At 38.5% G+C, this 22,970-nt stretch overlaps 1 protein-coding gene across 6 annotated transcripts in view; it reads left to right on the top strand.

The window, feature by feature from the left end:
- PCDH11X (protocadherin 11 X-linked) overlaps positions 1 to 22,970 on the top strand; it is a 779,467-nt gene that overhangs the window by 565,619 nt on the left and 190,878 nt on the right. The gene's annotated exons all lie outside the window — the stretch shown is intronic.

Here is a 22,970-nt window from a genome sequence, read left to right as displayed (position 1 = left end):
TCTTTCTTTTCTTTTTATGGTATCTATAAGAGAAGATGGATGTTAGCTGAACCTCTTGTAATCATTTCACAATATATGAAAATCAAACCATCATGCTTCAAGCTTAAACATATATAGTGATATATGTCAATTATTTCTCAATAAAGCTGGGGAACAAAAAGTGAATTCACTGATAGACTCTCCCCTTCTAGGTTAGGTATTGTTTGATTTAGTAGCTATTAGTAAACTGTTAAACAAGTGATAAAATGGACTTAGCTGTAATTACTTCTTATTTGTAGCAGAAACAAAATAGCTTGAAACTGCTGTAATTTTTTTTCTTTCTTTTTTTACTGACTCAGATCTTAAATGATTTCCCTTGGTTTTTAGTTTTAGTTGGACGCTTTTCTCATGCAGCTCCTTCTTCATGAATTGCTCCAACACTCAATGGATTCTGTCTCAGTTGTTATATAAAAGAGTAAAAGATACTTCCATTTAAAACATTGTATCAACTGATTAAGGTGTTAACAACTTTTATCCGGACCAATTATCATTTACTTTTCAATTGCTAGATTAAGAGACACTGTGTCTGGTAGAATTCAAATAAATTAAACAGTTGGGGAACAACAGGTCTACTGTGTGTGTCTGTTCTTGAAAGTACTTACATTTGAAATGAGTTGTAAGAGAGCTACAGCTTATAATATATAGATTCCAGTGCACGATGTTTAGTGAGTTTTAGAAATAAACGAACGTCACTGCCTTCACAGTGGAAAAGAAAACAGTCTAAGAAACATTAAATTTTTAACATCTTTTTTGTGACCACTAATTAAATAATGCCTTGCCTGTATCTAATACTAACTAACACTGATTATGCTGATAATATTCAATCATCCAGGGAGAATATGTTTATACTCCCAATGGTGTTCTTAATTTTTGTGATGGATGTGTGTGCTATCTATCACCAGGTGTTGAATTTCACCAATTTCACAGTCTCACACTGGGCCTCTTCATCCATTGAATCTGTCAACTCAGTGGCAGTTTTAATGCCATATAGTTTCATTTTGCAAAAAGATATTGCAGAATAAATGATAGCCCAAGCTGTATAGTACCCTACATGGAGCTTAAGCATAACTGAAAATTAAGAGTAAGGTACCCAGAGTGAAAAACATCTGTCTCAAAGTGTGCTGTGACTAATGGAAACACTGAGCTACCTCTTTTTCCTTATAATGCCATATACATGCATTCATTGATAGTATTGGTATATTGGGATTACTCATAATACTTAACATTGATAGTGCAGTATGTGCCATGTAATTTTTAAAATTTATTTTTTATTAAAATATATTTGAATTATAATGTTGTGTAATTACTGCTGTATAGCAAAGTGACTCAGTTTGAATGAAGATGGAGAACGACAAAACAAGTCAGGAAAATCTTGATCTTAATCATGTATAGAACTACGAACAGAGCCTGTTTTTTCTTATGGTACTGTTATAGGAAATGGCTTGTAAATGCAGTGAGACTCAGGAGATTTCTATTCCATTTAGTTAAATCATGGAAGCAATTTTAAGTTAAAATTGCTTCCTTGATTGTTGCAAATTTGCTTCAATTTATATTTAAAATCTCTGTATTTTCTCACTCAACTCTCATATTCCTGTAGTACATATTTCATTATTGTCCTGATTCCCTCTCTCTCTCTCTCTATCACAAATTTTTTAAAAAGCTCTCTAAAATCAGATTGATTTCCTATTTTCAGTCAATATCATATGATAATGAGAGAGCAGTGGTAATTTAGAACAAGATGGTATTATTAAAAATAGCATATGAGATTATTTTAAGCTGGTATATTGTGGTTAAAGAGGAGATAAGAATTAGGTTGATTATATGACAATTTTATAAATTATTATACTATCACATTTGCAGAAATATTTTCAAATATGTATTTACTAGTCAAAATCAACTTATCACTAATAATTGAGGCCATGGATAATTGAGAATCTTCAAAAAAATGTATGGACCCAAAATATTTATTAGGTTCAGTTCTGGTGTTCTAATATCCTAAGAATGTTGTGAATATTTGTTAAGGAGATTTAAGGAATTTTAATTCTAAACATAATAATCTTTTTAAAGAAACCATATTTCCACAATATTAATCAGTTAATTGATAATGTATTTTCACTAGTTTCTATTATGTTGCAAGATAACCTAGAAAATGTACATATGGCATATAAACCTTTTGCATAGTATAGTCTTCTTAGAGCTCTATAGAGTTCATTTAGTGAATATTTATTTCCATTTATTTGTATATGAATGCTTTCACTGTTAGAATGTATGACTGCATATATATATATATATATATATATATATAAAGGTAAAATACATTTAACTTTAAATAAATAGCATACATTTCTATGTATACTAGTTGACTAAGTAATTTCAGAGATAAATATCTAACTCTTCTGGAATTTCTAATGTAACATTGACTTATCTATTGTCATTTCATTTTTAAAGGTTAATAATGAGGTGTTTTGATTATTTTGATATTTTTATTCTAGATTTTAAATCCTAAGGATGTATGTGTTGTGTTTGTGTGTATTTGTCTGGTGTGTGTGTGTGTGTGTGTGTGTGAGTGTGTTTTGAAATAAAACTTTTTTTCTTTTTGGTGAAGCAGTTGCCACTTAGATTTATTGACAAGAAATAAATTCTACCTGCTATCAGCTCTATTGAGGTAATATTTATCCCATTAATCTGTCAACACAAATAATCAATAAATAATCTATAAGAATAGAAGAGAGCTTTTAAGAAACTACTCTTGAAATTGTATAGAACATCACTGCTATCATGCTTTCCATTTCTTGTTAATGTAACAGAAGTACATTAAGCGTATATTTGTTCTTCAGTTCCCCTAATGTGCATCTTGTGTCTATGTCATGAAATCATAGCTTTCAGTGGACACAACTACTTTAGAAGTGAGATACACTATGAGAGATTTGAATTAATCTTAAATGAGTGGATCATTGGGAGAATTAGATACAACTATATGAACATCTGATTCTTCTGGTTTGTATTGACCATATTAGGTTTCTTGATTTATATTATGCATTTTCAATGTGGTAGAAACAATATCTAAGTATTCAATAACTATTTTGATCAATCTAGTTAATAAATATTGTTACGATGTAAATTTTAAAAAATTTACAATCACATCTAAGTGCTGGGAATTTTCTCCCTTCTATTTTTCTTCAATTAGCTGAAAATAAATGTTCAATTAATAATATAGTTTTTATTAATTTATCCATAGTCAGTGCTTAAAATTAGTGGCACTCAAAATTTAGTGAATGTAAAAATCATGAAGGATAAAGGTAAAAAATGCAGATTTCTAGACCATGACAGCTGAGATTCTGATTCAATAGGTCTGTGATGGGATGTACTAATTTTAATATTTAATTTGACCTGGTCACCCACCCCCCTCCTCCCCACACTATTCCTAGACCAAGTACTGATAAATACTGCTTTAAATGATGCAAACTTCATGCTGCTATGGGGAAGAAAAAAATAATTTGAATTTATTCAAATAAGCATTTTTAAATGTATTATTTTCTTTACTGGTTTAAGCAGATGTGAAATGTATGTTTGATAGGCCAAAAACAGGCAGTTTTATTCAGCATAAAGTTTAAGTTAAATTATGTATAAGCCAGAATTACTTCCCTATACCTCAATATGTGAACATTTCTTCCACCTATTGGATTTTCAAAGCCTCATTTTTATATTTGTAATTTTTTTTCCTCTGAAATGGATCACAGAACTGTACATACTCCTGACTCTTTTTATTATATAATTTTAAAAATCAAATAAATTCAATTGTTTTAAAATACATGTACCAAATTTTAAATTTCTGAAGATTATTATTATTAATTGATTGATTTATAAAGTCACATTTTGTCCATTCCCCCTCACTACCAGACCTGAGATTACGGCCTTAGATTTCCATAGCACAAGTCATTTATCTTAATCTTTCTGTTTTATCCAAAGATGGTTTGTCCCTTGTCTCCCAGAGAGCACTCACTGTCTCCAGATATTTAATTCTAAGATTGTAACAATCAGAAAGACTTTTATTAATACTTAGAGTATCAATGAGAAACGCGCTTTTTTTTCCACCTTAAGAAATATCTATTAGGTATGTAAACTTCATATTATACTACCTTTCTAGTTTGATAATTGATTTAACTTGTTTGATTGAAGAATGATTCTCTGGGAAAATGAACTTTTGTTGGCTCATTTGAGAGTAACAGAAAGTTCAGTGGCTTATCTGGATATGAGTTGTTTTCAAGTATAATAAGTTTATCTGAGCAAACTCACCATGAAGTGTGAACTTCTATGATGCTTTGATAATCAGGAACTATATTTTATTCATGTTTCTGTCCCTTGCACTTAGCACAGTATCTAGTACATTGTTGACATTTAACAAATGCTTTTGGAATTTAATTGGATAGGACGTTTAAAATGATAATTCATATCACTATGTGTGCACAGTGATTCAGTTCATATTTATCCATATTTAAAGTGTGTATAAAAATAAACTATTTTCCAAAAGGGCTATCAAATTGAATTATCAGTAACCATCTTGAAATTATAAGTATTCTAGTAATTTTTGTTAATGTTAATATTAATCCATGGGAAAGAAAACTTGTATGTGATTTCTTAATAAAATAATGGCAGCACAAAATTTTTAAAAAGAGAGATTAAAAAATAAAAGCTCCTAAATATTGGGGATTATTAAATATCAAAATAAGCATGCATATTTTATAGAGTTCACTTTTTTGTGAATCATTCTGTATACATTTTTGAGAATTAGCTTAAATTTTCATTTATTTTAAATTATTATTACATTAAACAATATAGCAAACAGTATCTAGATAAAGTAATCTCAGTTTGAAGTTTTTGCTTATCAATATTTGTTTAAATGACTTTTAATATGTCATATTTGTTAAAATTAATTTTTAAAATGACTCTAGGGACTTCCTTGGTAGTCCAATGGTTAAGATTCCATGCTTCCACTGCAGGGGGCATGGATTCAATCCCTGGTCTCAAGACTAAGGTCTCACATGCTGTGTGGCAAGGCCAAAAATAAATAAATAAAATAACTCCAGAAGGAAAATAAGATACATTGATGTACTTGGATTTGTGAAAAGCATGTTGTATGTATGTGTATGTGTATGTGTATGTATGTGTGTGTGTGTGTGTGTGTGTGTGTGTGTGTATCTTGTGTAACTTCAAGATTATCTCTGTTTGTCTTCCCCTTGCCTATTATGTCTGAGGTCATACTTTTAAATTTAAACATCACAACATATTTTGGGGGGTTATCATTTAGATCAGAGTAAAATCTTCTGTGTAATGCACCACAAATAGACTTTTCCAACTTGTTTTTAAAATCAGTTGTGAGTGAACAATTCTCTTTAATTTGAATTTATCCCATTTCTTATGACCAACTTCTAAACTTAGAGTTAAACATTTTACCATCAAGTTACTTGTCTTATTTTCTCAAGGTGGTGTAATTATTTTGTTTTATTACTACAAGAAAATTTGAATAAGTTCATAGATATGCTATTTTAGAGGAACGTGAAAAGTAACCTAACTTAACCTAAACACACTGAGCAGATTTGAAGATTTGCCACTCCACGAAACTATTGAACCAAAAATATCCAGCAGCACTAATATACAGCAAACTCATCTTTCAACAATAGAGTTACATTAATTCTTTTGTGTCATATTTCCATCAGGAAGCTGTGAAGGATGTTAAGTTGCCTGGTTGCCCATGGTTGCTAAGTGAAGGTAAAATCTTGATTAGCAAAATATTTTCCAGGGGCTGATGTCAAATGGAAGCAAATCTTAGGGGTTTGCTACATTGTTTCCCTGTCAGTAAAAGAAATTGTATTTGGTTCACCTAACTCTTTTCAGTATTACTTTTTGGGAAAAAGTAAAAAGAAATCTCTTTACTTATGTATGGCAATAACTTAATGCTCCAATATTTTTAACTTTAGCATTCTGTCTGAATTTAAACATTATTACCTAATGGCATTTCCTAAAGTGTCACCAGTTCTTGCTCCTGACCCTTATGTCATTTACTTATGGGTCACTTACCTTTTACTCAAAGACTTAAAAATATGTTCAAAATCATTCTTTTCAAAACAGATCATTTATCAGTAATGTTGGGAATCAGTAATATTAGAAAAAACTTTCAGACATCCAAGGAAATATTCTATATAATTTCTAAATACAACTAAAATTATTGTATGTGTTGATCACTTACTGAAGAATTTTCAGGGCATGCATGGAAAGCACTAAAAGACATTATTTCAAAATCTCATAGGAACTTCAGAGATCTAGAGATAACACTCCTCATTTAGCATTGTAAATTATGACCTACTGTATTTTGTAGGATCTAATCTTTTCAATTTGCGTATCTTAAACCAAATTGTAGAATGCACTTCAAGAATAAGTACTTTGGGAATATTTATTGAATATGAACATTAATTAAATTCAGTATTGGGCCTGGAGTTCTTATATTTAGTTCAGAGTGTTATAAATGAAGTTGTCTCAACACCAGAGAGCTTAAAGAGCTTCTAAGTACAAATATATTTTAGCAACATTTTTTCCTCCATGGCATCAAATTCATATATTTAATTTTAACAGTTTCTCATTGAAGTTGTCTTCAGTGTCAATAAAAGCAGAATTTTGTATTATAAATACTGCACCAAATAATAATTAATGCTTATTAAATCAAATTATATTATTATTCTATCATTCATACATACATATAAACTGAAAAATACATTTTAATACTTATAATACCATTGGAATTATCTTTGTTTTTGTTCAGAACAATACTGCATGTTAGCATGATCAAGTTACAGAGAGGTAATTTTATATCTATGAAGTTTCTCACACATATATACACACACAGATACACTGTCATCATTTTATGCCATGGTCACCTCTATGTTAATAATGTCATAGGTATATCATATGTATCATTCATCAAAAATGAACAAGAACATTTCCTGAATGCAAAAGGAAATGTCTCATATAAAAATTATGAAATAATGACTAATTAGACTACAGTCTGATACTAGAATCCCATTATTCTAATGACTCAATTTATTTAAAAATGTCAAATCGTCTATTCAAAAATATTTAGAAAATTTAAGCAGGACTCCTTGTTTTCCTTTTTTTCCCCTTGAAATTGTAGTCAAGGGATTATGTAACGCAACATCTGAGTCCTACCTTAGACCCACTGAATCAGAATATTTGAGGTTTGGATCCTAGGAATCTGCATTACTAACACATCAACTAGGTGATTTGTATGCATCTAGTGTTTTCTAAACTGCGAAATAGCTGGTTGCATTAGCTGGCTCGCAATTTTACCAAAATTAAATGCCATTTTCTCCCTAATTCCCAAATACAATGAAAGGCAACAAAAGTAATATTACAATAGGTCCAAATAATGTATTTAAGGTAAACACATAAGATTAATTAGAGGGTTTGGGGTTAGGAAACAAAATATTTCACTAGTTTATATTTCATCCTCAGTTTAGATATATTTTAGAAATAAGTGTATATAACATTTTTTAAGCAATGAAAAGGATAGTGCCATATCAATTTTCTCTTGGGACAGTAGCATAATAATTTTTTTCACCTTTTTAACTTGTAGATCACTTGAGGTTATTTTTAATACCATTTGTGTGTGTTTGTGGGGGTGTGATAAATGGAATATAGGGGTATTCTTGTTTGTATGTAAAATAAATGGAGGTCTGCTTTTAGAAAAATATATCTGTATAAAGAGTTGCACAATAAAAGAGTACAGTAATACTACAGATACTAATACTTTGCAATTCTGCTTCCTTCCACCCTTAACTATATTCACCCCTACATTGCTTACTGCTACCTTCCATCACTGACAGTTGTTGCTGGAAGATGCAGCTATTTTAATTTACTCTTTGATTACCAATGGGAATTATAGAACTCCAAATATTTTTTAAAGCGTAACAAGAGTTCAAAGGAAATATTGGTCTTTTAATCTTATATATTTCCAGGATGTGACCCATTTTACCTGAGTAGCAGTTGTTTTTGATGTGCTCTGATGAGCACCAGGAAAAGAAGATGAAGTTAAACATGCTTTATGTACATTTGAAAGGGTCTAAAACAAACAGGTTACCAATGTTTGGTACAATGCAATAAAAAAATTACCACCATGCCAGCTGTTGTGTACACTCTTTGTTAGACCTGAACGGTCTCCGAGGGATCCCAGCTCGCCCAAGAACCGCCAAGAGTCGAGAGTCGTTGCAACACGCAAGAGGTTTATTAGTAGCCGGTGCACAGGGGTTCCTTGGTCCTCACGCAGGAGGCCGAAGAGGAACCCGTAAAAACGGAATCACACATTTTATAGGTTTATTCACTTATAGGGCGGGTATATTTGGAGTTTCACAATGATTGGGTAAACGGGGCGACCTTTAAACTCATTGGCTTAGGCATTCTTGCCCCCACAGTACTTGTTTGTTCGCGGTTAGGGCATGTCTCAGACATGTCCTGTTTTCCAGGCCTTTTTCTCGGAACGGTTTCTGCCCAGAGGGACATTCCAGTATCTTATCTACACCTGCGGACATTCCAGTATCTTATCTACACCCGCCAGCCGGAAAGCCCAAAAAGTTTTTGGGTATCGATAGGGAAGTAGGGGTGTGAGTATAGTTGAGGCCCTACATTCTCCCCTTTTCTTTTTGCAATTAATTTCAATCATGGAATTTCAGCTTCTTTTTGTAGGCTTTGGTATTGTTGTCTTAACATTAACACCTGTACCGTACTGACACGCTGTCTGATAAAGGCTATCAAGTGATTTAAAATGCATGGTCCAAAAGTTAAGAGCAACAATAAAATAATGAGGGGTCCTAACAAGGTGGAAATTAAAGTAGTAAGCCATGGGCTTCCCTGGTGGCGCAGTGGTTGAGAGTCCGCCTGCCGATGCAGGGGACACGGGTTCGTGCCCCGATCCGGGAAGATCCCACATGCCGCGGAGCGGCTGGGCCCGTGAGCCATGGCCGCTGAGCCTGCGTGTCCGGAGCCTGTGCTCCGCGATGTGAGAGGCCCGCGTACCACAAAAATAAATACATAAAGTAGTAAGCCAGGGAGATTTATCAAACCATGATTGGAACCATCCTTTTTGATTTTCCCTTTCTTGTTGCCTTTTGTCCAGGCGCTCCCTAAGCCTGTCCATAGTTTTGGTGATAGCCCCAGAATGATCAATATAAAAACAGCACTCTTCTTTTAGTGCGGCACATAGTCCACCCTCCTTAAGGAACAGCAGGTCTAGTCCCCTCCTGTTCTGCATTACCACTTCTGAGAGCGAAGTGAGTGATTCTTTTAACTGAGTTATGGAACTCTCTAACGCCTGGAGGTCGATATCTACAGCCTGTCTTAAGTTAACATAGTAGTGAGGTTGTTGGATGAGGGCTGTTGCACCTGTTGCTACTCTGGCTGCCATTCCTAGTCCTAGGAGTACAGCCAGGGTGAGGGTTACGGGCTCTCTCTTAAATCTCCTTTTGCCTTCATATTCGTCTAGAAAGGATGAATCCGAACGATAGATGAGTCTGGGGACCAGCTGGACTAACACACAAAAGTCGGTTGAAGCATTGAGGACCTCTAGAGAAATGCAAGGGGTCAGTCCTGTGCTACATGCCCACCATCCATCCTGAGGAGGGAGGAGATATCCTGAGCCCCGTGGGAGGCTTGAATTGGTACAGAGATGTCGATGGGACTGGGGGGGGGGGCGTTCCTACACATGTACCGTTTCCTGATACTGAAGACAGGGTCAATTTACTATTTCCTTCTTGTTTCCATCGACATTGATCTGGAGAGTTGACATTACTAAAATTAGAACTATATCTTATAGCATCATAATAAGGGGGAGGAGCAGCATAGCAAAGCCAACATGATTTGGTAGCAACTGGATTTGTGGCATTTAGGACCCCGAAAGCCGCCTGAACCAATGAGAGCATTCGGTCCCGGGGGGTTTTGGGTTCGATTGTTATTTTCCTTGGTCCAGAAGCCTGGTTTCTTATCCCTGGTAGCATTGTGGGTGGGGCCAAGGGTAGCAGAGAGTGCCCAATCTCAGGATTGGGGCCCACAGGAACGGGAGTAGGGGTTTCGATCTTTAACTTGATGGTCATTAGCAACCCATCATCATATGAAAAAATATCAGGTGTGTAAAACCTGATACCCCATGAATGGCCATTTGCCCAATTTTTGTTTTTCTTCCCAGGTTCACTAAAAGAAATTTTAAGGGGATGGCACCAGTTTGAACATTCGGGCACGTTGGCCCAGTGGCTATTTTTCTGATGGGTGTAGTTGGCCATTACCTTGATAAAGTCCCAGCTAGAGGTGGGCTTCCAGTAGGTGTCCCCTGTGGTTTCACATCCCCAGCTTTTGCAATAGAAATGTTCTTTCCCCCCGCATTGTTAATTCAGGGATCGGTGATGATGGAACCCGGGGCATATATAAAAGGAGAGGGCCCTGAGCATGATTCTCCGACTCTGGGTTGAATAACCTGCCCCCCATATTAATTTTGGGCGTCCCCTCCCCGGGCGGGGAAGGTTGAGTCAGGACAGTTTGTTGATTGTAATATCCTTCTAGATCCCAGCCGGGGGTTCCCAGGGCCAATTTACAAATATCGAGAAAGAGGTCTGGCCACCAGATCCAAGGGGCAGCGGTATGGCTAACAGACCATATTATATCTCCAGTTTGGGAAATTACCTGCCAGGTTAAGCGCTGGGGCAGGTGAGGACTAAAGTTACTCACAGCCAGTAGGGGTAACAAAGTCAGAGTTATGAGTCTGATGATCGCAGGAGCTTGAGCTTGAGCGGGTTTCCTGGTCTTTTGGGCCCGCCATTCCGATGATGATGCAGACGCTGGCGCGGCTTTTACGTGTGAGGCGTGAATCCAAGCAGCGATGCCGTCTACCTTTATAGCCGTAGGGGTGGTGAGCAGGACGATGTATGGTCCTTTCCACCGAGGCTCTAGTGTCTGGGTTCGGTGCCGACGGACGTACACGGAATCTCCGACTTGGAAGGGATGAGCCTCTGCTGGTGTACCCGGTCGGTAAGCCTCTGCCAGCTGGGACCACACCTCCTTTTGGACCAACTGGAGTCCCAACAGCCTAGCATATAAGTCAGTGTTATTCTGGCAGTCAGGACTTATTCTTTCCCCTAGCGTGAGAAGGAGAGGTGGGGCCCCGTATAGTATTTCAAATGGAGTGAGATGACAGCGGGAGGGGGTATTTCTAGCCCGGAACAGGGCTAAGGGAAGGAGCACCGTCCAATCTGTACCGCCAGTCTCTATGGACAATTTAGTTAGGGTCTCTTTTAGAGTTCTATTCATGCTTTCTACCTGTCCTGAACTCTGGGGTCTATAGGCACAATGTAATTTCCAATCAGTCCCCAGGTATTTGGCCACACCCTGACTTACCTGGGCAACGAAGGCGGGACCATTATCGGACCCTATTACCTTTGGTGCCCCAAACCGGGGGAAAATTTCTTCTAAGATCTTCTTGGCTACCACAGTAGCTGTCTCCTTTTTCATTGGGAAAGCTTCTATCCATCCTGAGAAGGTATCTATGAAAACTAGGAAATACCTGTTACCATACCTTCCAGGGCGTATTTCAGTGAAGTCGACCTCCCAATAGACTCCTGGGCTGTCTCCTCTGAGTCTTTTCCCGCTCTCAAGTTTTCCTTTATGGGAGTTTACCTGTTGGCATGGAATGCACTCCCGTGCAATCTGTTCAGTTAATTTGGTTAGTCCAGGGGTATCATAACCTGTCTTGTGTAGTAGGGATACCATCTTTTTGGTTCCCAAGTGTGTCCATCTGTGAATCTGTTGTAGCATGGATTTTGCTTGTTGAGGAGACAATGTTTCTTTGGTTATGGCTGGGGTGGTTATTCCCCTGTCATTTGGTTCCCCAGGACTCTTGTCTGATAGTTCTAGTATGATTTCCCCTAGCGCCACTTTTCATGCCACCCTATCTGCCATGTTGTTGTCCTTCTGGTGCCCAGGGCAATGAATGATGCTGACTTTAGTGGGGAGCATGAGGGCAGCTAGCAGGGCCACTATTTCTTCTTTGTTTTTAATTTCTTTGCCCGCCGAGGTGAGCAACCCTCTTTGTTGGTAGATGGCCCTGTGGACGTGGGCGGTAGCAAATGCGTACCTACTGTCCGTATAGATGTTTACCTTTTTGTTTTCTGCTAGTTCCAATGCCCTGGTCATGGCAATTAGTTCAGCCCGCTGGGCCGATGTCCCTTGCGGTAATGCGGCTGCCCAGATGACCTCTTTCCCATCTATCATAGCTGCTCCCGCCCGACGCTTACCTTCTTCTAGGAAACTGCTTCCATCAGTAAACCAGGTAATGTTGGCATTGGGGAGAGGCTGATCCATCAAGTCTGGCCTGCTACTGTGTGCTGCAGCCAATACTTCCTGACAATCATGGATGACGGTGGTGCCTTCCAGGTCGGGGTCAGGCAGCAAGGTGGCCGGGTTAAGTCCTGTGGCTGATGTAAACTTAATACGGTCTGAATTTAACAGCAGGGCTTGGTAATGAGTCATTCTGGCATTTGTTAGCCACCTGTCGGTTGGCTGACGAATCACACTTTCTAATGCATGGGGGGCTGTTATCGTTAAGTTCTGTCCCAAAGTCAATTTGTCAGCATCTTTGACCAAAGCGGCCACGGCGGCGATTATTTTTAAGCAGGCGGGCCATCCTGCTGCCACAGGATCCAATTTCTTTGATAGGTACGTAACCGGGCGATTCCAGGGGCCAAGTTTCTGAGCTAGTACTCCCTTTGCGATACCTTTATTCTCGGCCACGTACAGATGGAAAGGCTTAGTTACATCTGGTAGCCCCAAAGCCGGGGCTGATAGTAGGGCTCGTTTAATTTGGTCAAAAGCCCGTTGTTCTTTATCACCCCAAGCGAAAGGGATGCCGTTCTTGGTCAGGGGATACAAAGGGGCTGCTAATTCGGCAAACCCTGGAATCCATAGCCTACAGAATCCGGCCGTCCCCAAAAATTCCCTAACCTGTTTGGGACTCTTGGGGGCCGGTATCTGGGCAACCGTGTCTTTCCTGCTTTCCGAGAGCCATCTCTGTCCTCCTTTTAACAAGTACCCCAGGTAACTGACCTGTCGTTGACATATTTGTGCTTTCTTTGCTGAAGCCCGATATCCCAATGTCTCAAGTTCTGTTAACAGCCTCTCAGTTCCCCTGATGCAGTCTTCTTGGGTCTCAGCAGCTAAAAGAATGTCATCAACATATTGAAGTAGAGTTACCTGAGGATTGGATTCTCTATAAGATGCCAAATCCTGGTGGAGAGCCTCGTCGAAAATGGTGGGGGAGTTCTTGAATCCTTGTGGCAGGCGAGTCCAGGTCAGCTGGCCTGACATCCCAGAAGCTGGATCCTTCCATTCGAATGCAAAGTAGGGCTGGCTGAGAGAGGAGAGTCTCAGGCAGAAGAAAGCATCTTTAAGATCCAAAACAGTGTACCAAGTGTGCTGAGGTGGAAGAGTACTTAAGAGATTGTAGGGGTTGGGCACCGTGGGGTGGAGGTCCGCTACCCGCTTATTCACCTCACGTAGGTCTTGTACCGGCCGGTAATCATTAGTTCCTGGCTTTTTAACTGGTAAAAGAGGGGTATTCCATGCAGATTGGCACCTTACCAGGATCCCTAATTCCAGCAACCTTTGTATGTGAGGACGAATGCCATCCCGGGCTTCTTTGCTCATAGAGTACTGGCGGACTGTCACCGGGGTGGCGGTTGCTTTGAGTTCTATCACCACGGGGGGGCGATATTTTGCCATTCCCATACCGGCAGTTTCTGCCCAAGCCTGTGGAAACCTGGTCACCCAATCCTGCATATCAACTTGTGGAGGCGAGGGCACTTCATATAACCTATGTTCATCTTCCAGCTTCATAGTCAAAATTTGGAGTAATCTCCCTTGCTTGTCAGTTATGGTGGGCCCTTCTGGTTGAAAGTGGATTTGGGCCCCCACCTTAGAGAGTAAGTCCCTGCCTAGCAGAGGGTATGGGCACTCAGGTATGACCAAGAATGAGTGGGTTACTTGTCCCACCCCAAGGTCTACTGTCCTTCGTGTGGTCCATGAGTACTGCTTATTTCCTGTAGCCCCCTGGACCCATGACCTTTTAGTTGAGAGGGGACCTTTTGGGTGGAGGAGGACTGAGTGCTGAGCTCCGGTGTCTACCAAGAACTGGACGGGTTCCCCCTCCACTTTAAGAGTTACCCTGGGCTCGGGGAGAGGGTCCGAGCCCTGACTTCCCTAATCTTCCTCTTCCAGGGTTAAAATTTTGTCTCTGGTTGGTTTTCCCCCATTCTTCTTTTTAGGGCATTCTCTTACCCAGTGACCTTTTTCTTTACAGTAAGCACATTGATCCTTGTCTAATGGTCGCCTTTTATCCATTGTCCACCCTTCCTGTCTATTCCTGTCTCTAATATTTCCTCCTCTGACTACAGTGGCCAGTATCTTACTCAAATTTCTCTCTTGCCGCTTGTCCCGCCTTAATTCACGGGCCTCTTGCTCCTTCTGCTTTCTTTCTTCCCTTTCCTCTTCTGTTTCCCTCTTATTATATACTTTATCTGCCTCTTTTACTAAGTCCTGAAGTGAGAAACCTTGTAGGCCATCCAGCCTTTGTAACTTCTTTCTAATGTCAGGGGCTGCCTGGTCAATAAAGGCCATTGCTATGGTGGCCTTATGTTCCTCAGAAGTTGGATCATAAGGAGTGAACCGTCTAAAAGCCTCCATTAAGCATTCTAGGAACACGGTTGGCGACTCCTGGGGCCCCTGAGTTACCTCTCTTACCTTGGCCAAATTCGTGGGGCGCCTGGCCGCTCCATGGAGACCCGCCACCAGAGCCTGGCGATACATCTTCAGGTGTTCCTTACCTTCTGGGGTATTGAAGTCCCAATTCGACCTGACGAGTGGAAAACCGGCATCAATCTCGTTAGGCAACTGGGTAGGTTGCCCATTGGCGCCTAACATTCTTTCTAGCCTCCAAGAGAACCCGTTGCTTCTCCTCAGTTGTGAGGAGAGTCTGGAGGAGCTGTTGACAATCGTCCCAGGTGGGTTGGTGGGAGAAGACAAGAGACTCTATTAAAGCAGTGAGAGCCTGTGGATTTTCAGAGAAAGTAGGGTTATGCATCTTCCAGTTATAAAGATCTGCAGAGGAAAAGGGCCAGTATTGGAGGGGCCTATTCCCGTGGTTATCGGGGGGGGGCATATTCTCTAAGGGGTAGAGCGGTAGAATCTGGGGAAATAGCCCTCCGGCTTCTGGTGCCCACCTAGGGACCCCCTCCCTCTGCCACAACAGGTGGCCCTATTGGTGCGGAGGGTTGTGGAGCTGGGGGATCGGGAGGCGGTATGGGGTCTAGGGCTGGAGGGTAAGGTGGTGGTGGGGGATCGAGGAGAAGCAGATCGGACTGCAAGTCTGGATATATCGCCTTTGGTGGGTCTGGGGCTGCAGATGACTTCTCGGCGTCTGGGGCTTTTTTCAGGGCCAGTACTTCCGACCGTGCTGGTGCGCATGCAGACATGCCTGTTGAGGGAACAAAGGGCCGGACCCACGGAGGCGGGGAGAGAACCAGATCTTCCCAGACCAGGATATATGGTATCTGGTCTGGGTCTCCATGGGGTCCTGTGTTAAAGACCCTAGACTTGACTAGCCTGACCTGATCTAACAGAAAGGATCCCTCGGGTGGCCACCCTGTCTGAAATGTAGGCCACTCAGAGGTACACAGCGTTTGCCATCTCCCTTTCCTTACTTCTACCGAAAGGTTGTGGGCCCTAGCCCTAACTTCGGTCCAGTGACTTAGGGTGAGAGAGAGAGGAGTCGTCATAGTTTGTCCCATTATCGTCCGTCAGGAGAAAGATAGAGCACAGGAGAACAATAAAATTTCAGAAGACACACATTAATATTGCCGCCGCGAGCTCGTTTTAAAACTGAAACCAACTCAGATTCAGATGGCAGTTTGTATATCCTGCCAGGACCGGGTGAAGGGGAGACAAAATTTGTCTCTCCTTCCAGATGGACCACCAGGGTGTCCCCCAGGGTCCGTGGACACCAGCTATTGGCACGTCTGCCTAGCCAGGAGTCCAATACAGATTTCACAGCGAGCCGGTTCGCACGGCTTCTTTCTGATGGCGGCTTACAGAGGACAGAAGACAAACAGACAATTAGGCCTACCTGATACCTCCGACTCCCGATGTTCTTGTGACCCGGGGGCGAGTGGGGATCCCGGACGAGACCCCAAATGTTAGACCTGAACGGTCTCCGAGGGATCCCAGCTCACCCAAGAACCGCCAAGAGTCGAGAGTCGTTGCAACACGCAAGAGGTTTATTAGTAGCCGGTGCACAGGGGTTCCTTGGTCCTCACGCAGGAGGCCGAAGAGGAACCCGTAAAAACGGAATCACACACATTTTATAGGTTTATTCACTTATAGGGCGGGTATATTTGGAGTTTCACAATGATTGGGTAAACGGGGCGACCTTTAAACTCATTGGCTGGGGCGACCTTTAAACTCATTGGCTTAGGCATTCTTGCCCCCACAGTACTTGTTTGTTCGCGGTTAGGGCATGTCTCAGACATGTCCTGTTTTCCAGGCCTTTTTCTCGGAACGGTTTCTGCCCAGAGGGACATTCCAGTATCTTATCTACACCTGCGGACATTCCAGTATCTTATCTACACCCGCCAGCCGGAAAGCCCAAAAAGTTTTTGGGTATCGATAGGGAAGTAGGGGTGTGAGTATAGTTGAGGCCCTACATCTTCAGTTTTATTAGGAAAATTTTCTAGGTCATTTTAATTTTTAAACTGGTATTTGATCACCATCACATAGTTTCTTGTTGTGATTTCTACTAACATTAAACAAGAGAATGTTTTGTTCCAAGTGTTTATGCAATTAATGACAATGCCAGGTTTTTCATCTTTCACTGTATACTGCATAATGATTCCAACCTATATAATTCAAGTCAGAAACTATCTGTTGCTTGAATGACATTTGGTTTGTTTAGAATGCATCAATTAAGCAGACATGTTGTTTAACTACAGCAAAGGAAGAGTTATTTTGCAAATATAAAAAGACACACCAGAGATAAAGCACTGCTCAAAACAAAATTTGTGGCTTCTGCCTTGGAAACACATTTTCAAACAATTTAACAACTTGAAAATATTAAATATTGACTAATATTATGAAAAATAAAATGGTTATTTGTATCATATGTGATCTATAAAGCCATCATCTCCTAAACCCACATTATCACCAACAATAAAGTGGTAAATGCTTAAGGTCTGACTTTGTTAATTACATAAATAAATTACATGGGTAAAAGGAAAAGAGTTAGTAAAATGTAAACGGTCTGAAAATACTGTCAGGGAGGAAAAAATTTCATTTACCCCTCTCGGTTCTTCTAGCTGGTCTAAGAATTAAATTGACATGAGGCAGACTAACAGTAGAAAAATCATACAAAAGTTTACTAACATGTATACATGGGACAGACTCAGAAGAACTGAGTAACTTGCCAAAATGGCCGCAGCCCTTACCTTAAATACCATCTCCAGCTAAAGACAAAAGAGGATGTTGGATGGGAGAGAGGCAGTAATGGGAGATGACCAAGCACAGCACAATAAACAAGAGTAAGGTTGTTATGCAAATTTAAGTCATTGAATTATCCATTGATAAGAGTTTCTAAAGATTTAGTCATCCTTCTTTTCCAGGTACAGGGAGGGACACACCCTTACAAATGGAGATTTCCCTTATAAATGTAAATGTTTCTTAGAAAAGGGTAACTCCTACTTGGTTTTCAGAGTTTTTCCTGTGTCTACTGCTTAGAAAAGAACCTGCTTAAAAAATTAATATGCCAAAGAGACCTATTTCAGGGTGGCAAATTCTGCTCCTCTACAGATGCCAAATTAAGTTGGAGATTTTAGCTTGGAATAGGAATATTAGTAGATGAGGCTTAACTATCTTCAAACGCTGGAAGTCTTGTCATGTACAAGAATCACACTTACTCTATATAGCTACAGAAGACAGATCTAGTAATAATTGGTGGAAATGTCTCCTTCTGTCAATGTTTTTATTTCCAGCAGCTACCAAGAGTTCTATTACATTTTTAGCTGGAGAATCAAATAATCAAAGATGTTAGAGGTAAATAGAAAAGCAGAGTAAGGCAGACATGATTCTGAGCACAAACTTACCTGATAAATATTTTATCAATTCACATGCCTTTTTTTATTTTGTCTTTCTTACTTCCTGGCATGACTGTTATTTGAATAGTTTGAGGTTACCAGATAACTGCTTCTGGACAATGGAGGTCCTATGGTGATTTATATATTTAAATGTAAGTCACTAAATCTACATGTGGTTAGCACCAAAAACAATGTAGAGATGTTCCATCTGTTTTTTAAAATTGATACTTGGGTTTTGTCTTAGAGACCATTGCAATGGCCTGGTTTCAATTTTAATATCTGGTTTTAGTTTTTGTACACATGCCAGTTTCAAAGCATGTTAAGTTTCAGTTTTGTTCTATTTTCATTGTTAGTCACACAATTGTAGTTTCTCAAACATTTGTAAATTCAAATTCACAAAACTCTGCCAATTGCCAATTTAACAATTCATCATGGTACCTATCTACAAATAGATTATTTCCATTTTGATTAAACTGAAATGATTCATGACTCAAGGAAAGATGCCCTCAAGAAATGCCATGTAGTCTTCTATCAAATGAATATGTCTGACAATTGCCAAAAATTAAATAAATAAAATACATTTTTAAAAATTATCAAGTGCCATGAAAAAAATTCATGGCAAAATAGAGCTAAGAGAAGATCTGATTCTGGAGAAGATCATGAAGAACTTCCTGCATATGTTAGTAATAAGTTATGGTATTAAAAAAATAAAAGCCTTGAAGGGTAAACATTTCAGGAACATAATGTGAAAGGGAAAATGAGAAATTATACAGACCTTTCAAATTTTATGAAATGGAACCCTGAAAAAACAATCAGGTGAACTGATATATCCTGAAAGATGACTTGAGTTGGAAATGTAGGAGGTTTTATGACTACAAGTATAGGGTCAAATAGTAAAGGACTACTGTAAAATGTGCCATCTGGGAGTTTTTACACTGGGAATTATGAGCTGCCAGTGGGATATATGTGCTAACCATGTAATGCTGGTGAAAATTTCAAGTTGAATTTCTAACTATTTTCACATTTAATGTTATAAAATATTGAGTAATTATAAATTCTTTTGCAAAGAGATAGGACCCATGGGAAAATGCAGATTACCTCTGACATTCAGAATGAAGCTGTTGATTATTATAGAATATGGGATCTCAGAAGCTTAAAGTGTGTTAGTTTGATATCAAGAATGTTTTATATATGAATCAAAAACACTCTTGCATATGGTAATCTTTAAAAAATAATAACCCTACCTATGATTACCCTTTCTAATCAGAGTTCCTGGTGTTGGCAGTGAATCTAAGGTAGACTGGGTCAAGATATATTAGAATTGGAGTCAGGGGGAATGCAAGGATGTATGATTAGTTTGAAAACTTTGATAGGTAATTCTAATGAGCCCTCTAGAACATGATACTCAAGCATTCAATAATGAGATTCACAGGCTGGCCTATCTGTATGCAGTCTCTCTGCTGCCAGATTAACCTTTCTAAAATGCCACTTACATCATGTTATGGAAATGTAACAATATTCACCTGATATTTAGTATGGAATTATGCCTTCATGAGGTATAATGGACACAAGAATGTTGGAAATTTGATAGTTTGCCTGTAAATGATTCATCTAGGTGACACCAATATTATTTCTGAGCATTCATACATTTTGGAATTTTGATTGATTTGAGCTAAAAAGAAGGCATGTAGATTATAGGGAGAGCCTTTCTGTCGATTTTTATCTTACTGGCAGAAAAATAACTAGCCTTTCAGTACAGACATTTATTCATGAATAATCCGGGATTTGTTTCCATCCTGTAAAGTCACCATTGCAATCAATAGATTGCTTTAATTTGAATGCCACAGCTTCCTAGAAGAGTAGCAGACAGATAAATTATGACATGGTCATTAACATAATAGCTCTTTTATATTGCACAGTAATCATCGTCAACACTTGAAAAAAGGGAATTATTTAGTCTTCTCTTTGAGAGACCTAAGGAATGATTTTCATGAAATAGGTAATACTTCTAAATATACTGGATAAGAAAAATACCTCTGTATTTTGAATACCTCCATATTATGAATCTGAACAGAAAAGTGCCATCAGAGATTAAGGATTCATCCATTAAAAATAAAGGGCAAATGAGTTAAACCAGATTACCAAAATTTACTACAAAGGATTCATAAATTGTTAAGATCATATAATTATTTTATGTTCAGTTCTATCTAGAAGTGTCACAAATTGCAAAATTCAAGCTTAAGTAGGAATCATTAAAGTAACCCTAGGAAAAAATAGTTAGCTGTTCTTTTCCCATTAAAAATTAAATTTTCAGAAGCCTTTTGAAATAATTCCTTAAAAATTAAATTCTAACAATTTCACCTAAGGAACTATTTCATGGAGATTTTATAAAATGATGGACAACCTAGTTAATCACCCATGTGCCAATAAAGAGCCTCTTGTGAATTCACTGAATAAAGAAATAGAATATTACATTTAATCTATGATATTTGAATGCCTTCTATGGATTATAGAAGTAGGTAAAAAAAAAATGCTTTAGACTGTAAACTTTGAAACTGTGAATTGAGAAAGAAATCAAATCCTCAGTATGCAGTTGGACTTCAGACTATTTTAAAATTATATAGAGCCATTAATGACCAAACAACATACCTTGGTTTCCACTTGAAGCATTCCGATATTTGTTAAAGTTATTATAGACAAGAGAGTTTGTTAATATGACTGTTTGAAATCTCAAAGGTGTATATGTAATAATGTCACATATAAGAACTGCATTTCAGGAACAGGATGCTGGTGCTTTTGGTGTTTTACAGGCATTCAGGAAGGGACAAAAAACAGTTGTGTTCACTAAAGGCAGTCCTTACCAATGCATTTATTCCCTCTTATGTACGCTTAAGGGGATTCAATTTATGAGTATCAGGAGAGTTGAGGGTCAGTACGTGACCTGGCTAATTACAGATTCACTCTAGGGCATTCCTTTGCAAGGGATTTTACTGGTTACTAGTTACAGGTGTCATAGAATGGGACATCTTTTTGACTTAAATTGCCTTCTTTTCTGTGTAGATAAGCAATTGAACACAAAACTCCATTTCTCTTACATCTGGAAGTAATATATATATATAGGCCCTACTTCTATCATTTGATAGAACTTTACCTTCTATTCACTGGCAATTTTAATTCTGTTAGGCTATATGACTCCATGCTTAACTAGCACATGTTAAATTCTAGATTCATTTATTTTTGTCAGCAGTAATTATTTTCCTATATATAGATTCTATTATCTAGGTCTAATACTTTAAAAAGCTAAATGATAAAAATACTTGAAATATCTGACTTATGTCTTAATAGAAAATTAAAATACCTCTTAACAGTTATGCATTGTGATGGAAAAACTGTAAATTAGTCTCATGCTTAACTGGCTTATTTTATTTACAATGACTTTTAAATTTATGTGTTAAGTATTATTTTGACTTTAAGTTACATACAATAACTGACTGTTGATAAATGTCTACAATATAACATTACAGGCATTTAAAAATCCTGTTTTTCCGGTTCTTGAATTTTTAAAAGGTTTGTGAGCATAAATGCTTATATCTTACTTGAAGTGGCTGAAAATATATTCACAACTATAAGTAATTTTTGGAATTAAATGAGGTTTAACCTACAACTAAATGAGCTTATGGCTTCTTAGAGAGAGAACAGTCAAATGCAGCTTTGCTGGACTAACAAAATTAGCTCACTGTGTCCTCACATGGCAGAAGGGGAGAGGGAGGTCTCTTGGGCTTCTTTTATAAGGACACAAATCCCATTAATGAGGGCTCCATCCTCATAACCTAATCACTTCCCAAAGACCCCCACCTCCAAATGTTATTATGTTGGAGATTAAGTTTCAACATATGAATCTTGAGAGGACACAAATATACAGTCTATAGCAATATCAACATCTGAAGAAATGGCTGACTGTCAAGCCTGAACTTGTGAAAGTATATGCACTCTGTCATGGAAATTTCTAGTACCTAATTACATGTACCCTTTGATATGTATAAATTTCTTAAATAATTATCTCTAAATTGCAACTTTCATGCTACTAGTAGTTAAATGTTTTGGTTGATCTATTTTTACATAGCAAACTATCCTTAATCTTTGGAGCATAAAACAAAAATCAATTGTACTTAACATTTTTTAGGTCAGGAATTTAGGTAGTGCACAGCAGAGATTGCTATCTCTTCTCTACAGTGATTGGTATCTCAAGTGGAACAGCTCAAATATCTGGAGATGGCTGGGATGGATGGCTCAAAGGAGGCCATAAGCTATAATGTCCAGAATGGATTATTTACATACATATTTAGCACCTGATCTCGAGTGGTTGGAGCAGCTGGGCCTCTCTGGGTATTGTATTGTACTTTCTTTTTATGGAGTTTTTCTACATGGGAAGCTTGAGCTTCCTCACAGTATGGCAGTCTCCAAGTAGTCAGACTACTTTCAATTCAGCTGATTTTCCTGAATGAGTATTCTAAGGGAGCAAGGCAGAAACTGTGAGATTTGGTTACACATAGCCTTTCCATACTCATTGTGGTAGAAGACTACATAAGGGTCTGAATACCGAGACATGAGGTCCATTGTCAGGGCTATCTTCAGAGACTAGCTACTACATGTAGCAATACCGCAAACAAAATTACTGCTACATCTGGTGGAGTTATCACACTA

This window comes from Kogia breviceps, chromosome X, assembly GCF_026419965.1.
Source record: "Kogia breviceps isolate mKogBre1 chromosome X, mKogBre1 haplotype 1, whole genome shotgun sequence".
Taxonomy (NCBI): domain Eukaryota; kingdom Metazoa; phylum Chordata; class Mammalia; order Artiodactyla; family Physeteridae; genus Kogia; species Kogia breviceps.
Note: the sequence above shows the minus strand (reverse complement) of the source record. Positions and strands in the feature narration are given on the sequence as shown.